Genomic DNA, 5,978 nt, shown 5'->3' on the forward strand with positions numbered 1-5,978 from the left:
ATGTTGTCTATTGGACCACATATAAAAATTTTTATTTTATGCTGGTTTACTTACAAAGTTTGTGTACCTTGCTTTTCACACCGGATCTACATTCCATCATTCTTACCTCGTTGCCTGAGGAGCTGGAACTCACTCCTAGCTGACCCTGCAGTGCATTTCCAAGGCTGGGAATCCCATGAGAGGAGGTCAGTCTTTCTCCGTCGGTGCTGCTGGTGGATTCGCACCACCTGATGTGCGGTCTTTGTGCGGATTAGTAGCACAGCTCCCTGTGGCCTTGGCCACCAAAGCATGTGTTTTGAAGAGACCTAATTCAATCCATACCTTTTCAATCTATATACGGAACAGATCATTCATGAGCGTGGACTTTACGAGGAGGAATGTGGCCTCTGGACTGGAGGAAGACTCATCAACAACCTACATTATGCAGGTGACTCAGCCATGCCTGCTGAAACTGAGGAAGACCTGAGGCATTTGTTGCAGAAGGTCAAGGCTATAATCTGGATTGAAGCTCAGCATCAAGAAGAGAAAGAGTCTTACTACTGGGCCTATTGGCAGCTTCATGATAGATGGAGAAGAGATTGAGATTGGTAATAATTACCGTTTGCTTGATTTTACAATCAACGTTCTCTGCACCAGCAGTCAGGAAATCAAAAGACGAACTGTACAGGGAAAGTCTGCTGTCAGGGACCTCTCTAGAGTACTGAGGAGCAACAGTATTAGTCTAGAGACTAAGGGACTCCTGATCCAAGCCGTGGTCTTTGCAGTTATTTGCTATGCATCAGAGAGCTGGACAGGGACTAAGGATGATCGAAGAATCGATGCCTTTGAGTCGTGGTGCTGGAGAAGAGACTTGGGTATACCATGGACTGCCAAGAGAACAAACAGGTCTGTCCCAGAGAGGGTGAAATCAGGCTACTCATTGGGGGCAAGGATTCTGAGGCTCCATCTGACATACTTTGGCTATGTTTCCAGGAGGGAACAGTGTTTGGAGAAGGACACAATGCTTGGAAAGGTGAAGGGACAGCACAGGAGAGGAAGACTGGGTGAGACGGACTGACACAGTAACTGGGGTAATGGGGATAGATGTGTTGGAGACAGAGAGATTGGCTCAGGACAGGGCAGGCTCCAGAGCTATTGTGCATGGGGTCACAGCGAGTGGCAGGTGACTCGATGGAACATAACAGCAACAATTAAGTCCATGATGGTCATCGAGGACATACTACTTTGTGCTACTCCCACACCCGGGTTAACACTTGTTCCAACCTCAGCCGTTGGCGGCTGCTCCCTTTACCTTCTGTGGGCTTTAACCTGGCCCCTCACTGTCTTCATTTTCTTACTTTCTGGCACCACCGGTACTAACTACTCCAGACCCACCTTGTATTTTTCTTCCCTAGCCCAGTAATTGGCCGTTTCTCCAAGAAACCCTGGTTCATTTCATTGAAAATTAGTGTCAGAAACCAAGATCTGGACTCTGTGCTCATTAGAATTGGGATGTTGTTTCTTTTAGACCGTCAGAGCTTTTTAATCACCCGCAGTGCACATGGCATTCACCCTCGGTCAGCTTGCAGAGAGATAGGCTCAGTGGGCAGCTCCCGGAAGTAGTGGCTGGGGGCAAGTTTTTCAGCCTCTGTTTACTTGTCTGTATGGACTACTTCATGAGGGTGCTGTGAGCATTAAGATAACCCACATAGAATCTCTAATAGCCTGCTCGTGAGAACCCACCGCCAGCATGTCATCTCCAGCACGTGGTGACCCTCCTTGGCTTTCCGAGGCTATAAACCTTTACAGGAGATTATTGCTCATCTCTGTGCCACAGAGCTGCTCAGGGATTCAAACCACCGACTTAACATTTTACTTTTTTTAGTAATTTTTGTATAATTTGAGTGAAAGTTTACAAAATAAATTTGCTTTCTTTTCAGCTGTTCAGAAACACTTTGTTTTCTCACAGTCACACTCTTCCCACTTCTACCCTGTGATGCTCTTTTCCATTAATCCTATCCTATACTTTTTTCTTTTTTTAATTATTATTTTAATGAAAATTTACAGAGACTTTGGATTTCCATTCATTCATTGTTGCACTTTTTTTCCTTTCCCCCCCGCCCCCCCTCAGCACACTCCTCTCTTTGAAAAGTAAAAGAAAAATTCTTTCATTGTTTTACAGTCCCTCCCCCCAGGTCCACTCCACTATGCAGCCTTCATTCTGGACTCCCGTCATGACAAAACGACCTAATCACATATCCCTTTTAAGCAGTTTTCTCCCTCATCTGTTTCAATGCAATATACATTATTAATCACATTTTTCTCAGTCTCCCCCTAGCCTGATGTCAGTCCTGTTTTACAACAGTGGCACTATGCAGTATTTGTCCTTTTGTGACTGAGATATTTCACTCAGCATAATGTCTTCCAGGGTTACCCATTTTTAATAATATGAGTTCCTTGTTTGTTGAGGAGCATTAGGTTGTTTCCAACTCCTTGCTATTGTGAACAAAGCTGCGATAAACATGGGTGTGCATATATCTGCTTGGTGTCAGTTATGGTCTCTTTGGGATATATTCCCAGTAGTGGAATTGCTGGGTCAAATGGTATCTCTATTTGCAACTTTTTGAGAAAGCACCGCTCCACCTTCTACAGTGATTGCCCCATATCCTACACCTTCTTAGAGAGAGAAGGATGGACAGTCTCCACCCATGTGATTAACAGCCTCTGAAAACCCACGGGAGGGTCAACTATGGGTCGGTTCTGACTTGACGGTACACAACAACACCTTCCTGCCTTCTGGACTTCACTCTTAGGCACATGCCCCCTTTAAACCTCATATGGTTGGGTATGCTAAGGAGTGAATGCCTCCCTGCTGTTACTGTTCACCTGCTAGTCCTGTCTCTTTGGCTGAAAGCTGAACCAGGAGGATGAATTTTGTTCCAGGTTCAAAAGGTATCTAAGGGCCATGGTCTTGGGGGTTCCACCTTTCTCCACGGGACCAGGAAGCTCGGCCTTCTTCAGGGTGTTGAGTTTTATTTCCCTTTTTCCTCCAACTATCCAGGAACTTCTGTGGCTCCTTCCACAGTGGTCAGACTGACCTTTCACTTAGTTCCACAGCTCCTCACCCCCCACCCCGCGACCCCTTAGCCTGGTGTGAGCTACTCACTGAGTCATAAAACTGAGAACCAAGGCCACTGCCATTGGGTTGATCGTGACTCATAGCGACCTTTAGGACATAGTAGAACTGTCCCACAGGGTTTGTGACGCTTGGCGAGGGCAGGCTGCCCCGTCTCTACTAACAGTAACCAACAGTGATGGTTACATCAATAATTGGCATCTGCAGAGGCTTGTCTTATCAGCAAAGCGGGGACGAGTGGGGCTTGACCTCAGATTGAAGTGACTGCGTGCTGTAATACAGTGGTGATGTGAGAGGTAGCACAGAAAAGGGAGAATATTTCAGGCAGGAGAAATAACATGTTCAAAGGCCCTGGGGTAGATAGATGGCTGCCCTTGAGAAGTGAGAAGAGGCCAGCAGCTGGAGTTATTGGGAGAAGAGTCATGAGTTGTCAGGCACAGGTAGCACATGGCCTTTTTGGTCACTCTTGTCACTCCGTCCAAAGAGCTAGGACTGTGGCTTGTCCAGGTGCACCTGTGAGTGAATGACAGTCGGGATTTGAACCAAGGTCTGCTTTGTCTTCGAGATCTCTTTTCTCCCAGCCTCAGAGAGAGGTTCCTGCTTTTTGCTTTTTCTTCTGGCTAAGCAGCGCAGGGGGGTGCGCGGAGTTAGGAGACCGAGCACAAGTGAAACACTGTATATAGCTCTATGTCGCTCTCTCAATGGCGGTTGCTACTGAGTTTCCTCTAGATGGCGGTTGCTACTGAATTTCCTCTAGCTCACAGAAACCCGGTGGGTTCTAACAGAACAAAACATTGACCAATACTTTCCCATCCTCACAGTTAGGAGAAAAGTTTGATGCCTTTGAGTTGTGGTGGTGGCTAAGAGTATTGCATAGACCGCCAAAAGAACAAACAAGCGAAGTTCAACCAGGGTGCTCCCTAGAGGCCAGGCTAGTGACGCTTCCCTTCACATGTCAGTCATGTCTGAAGGGACCAGTCCTTGGTGAGAGACAGCCTGCTGGGAAAGGTGGACGGTCAGCGAAGGAGATGGGTTGACATGGTGACTGTAACAGCGGGTTCTTGCGTATCAGAGGCATTGAGTGGGGAGCAGGATAGGTTTGGTCTGTTATGTGTCCTAGTCCGCTCGACTGCACCAAACAGCTTCACCAGATATGCTGTCCCTCTTGATTGACTTAAAACCCAGGGCTGTGGATTCAGCACCAGCTTGTAGCTGACCTTCCAGCAGGTTTTCAGAGACTGTAAATTTCACAAGAAGAAACGGCTCGTTTCTCTCCCTCAGAGCAGCGGGTATGCTGCCAGCAGGCCCAGAGCTCCCTCCCGACAGCATGCCCAGAATACACGCGACAGCGTCTCACCATCTTCACGTTGGAGAAAGATTCTGGCTGTACGTCCCGCAAGACCCATTGCTTGTCCTTTGGCGGTCCGTGGTTCTTTCCCAGCGACACAATTCAACGCATCCACTCTTCTTCAGCCTTCGGTATTTACGGTCCAGACTTCAGATGCACGTGCTGTTCTTTCTCGTCGTTGTTAGGTGCCATCAACTCATCTACAACTCATGGTGGTCCTGTCCTGTGCCGTCCTCACCATCTCCTTTATTCCTGAGCCCATTGCTTCAGTCACTGGTCGGTCCCTCTGATTGAGGGTCTCCCTGTTTTTCACTGACCCTCCACCCTTCCAAGCGTGATGTCTTTGTCTAGGGGCTAGTCCCTTCCGAGTACATATGTAAGACAATGTTTCATCATCCTTGCCTCTTAGGAGCGCCCTGGTTGCACTTTTCCCAAAACATTATTTGTTTGTTCTTTTGTCCATCTGTGGTATATTCCGTACTCTTTTCTAACACCATAACCCAATGGCCTTGATTTTTATTCCTCTGCCATCCTTACTCACTGTCCAACTTTCAGATGCATAGCAAGTAACTGAAAAGACCAGGGCTTGAATCAGGTGCTCCTTAGTCTTTAAGCTGACATCATTGCTCTCAGTACCTCAGTACAGAGAAGTCTTTGATAGCAGATTTCTCCAGTGCAACTCATCCTTTCACCACTTTACTGCTGGTACCAAGAGTGTTGATTGTGGACCTGAGTAAGGTGAAATCATTGCTAACTTCACTCCTCTCCATCCATCATGATGTTCCCTACTGGCTCTGTGGTGAGGGATATGAGCTGTAGTCCATGAAGGCTGTAGTCTTTGATCTTCTGCAGCAAGTGCTTCAAGTCCTTCTCACTTTATCAAGCAAGGTCAGCCATCTGCATGACACAAATTGTTGATGAGTCTTCCTCCACGCCTGCTGCCACCTTTTTCTTTGCATAGTCCAACCTCTCGGATGATTTGCTCTGCGTGGAGATTGAATAGGTTTGGAGAAAAAATACAGACCTGATGCTCATGCTCTTCCATTTTTTTAAAAAATATTTTGTTTTTATTTTATTATTTTTGTGTGCGTGTACCGTCAAATCAGATCTGACTGGTACAGAAGGAGATTGCCCCTCCTTTCCTGGCAGAGCATCTGGTGGATTCGAACTGTGCACCTCTGGTGTTGTAGTTGCAGCTTCTTGCCACTAGGCCACCAGAGCTCCCCCATGCTCTTCCATTTTTAACCATGCAGTGTTCCCTTGCTCTGAGCCAGTTGAAAAACAACCTGGCATGGTCCTAGTCTTCAAAGGGACATTTTTGCCCTCAGACATTAAAGAGGTCACTTGCAGTAGCTTTGGCCGATACACCATGTCTTTCTTTATTTTTTAATTTAGAAAATACATATTTTTTTAAAATTTCTTTTTCATTACTATTAGTAATTTTAATGAAAATTTACAGAGACTTTGTATTTCCATTCATTCATTGTTGCACTCCCTGCCCACTCCTACCCCCAG

Source organism: Elephantulus edwardii, unplaced genomic scaffold (assembly GCF_000299155.1).
Source record: "Elephantulus edwardii isolate Elephantulus edwardi_28Jun2011 unplaced genomic scaffold, EleEdw1.0 scaffold00185, whole genome shotgun sequence".
NCBI classification, from domain to species: domain Eukaryota; kingdom Metazoa; phylum Chordata; class Mammalia; order Macroscelidea; family Macroscelididae; genus Elephantulus; species Elephantulus edwardii.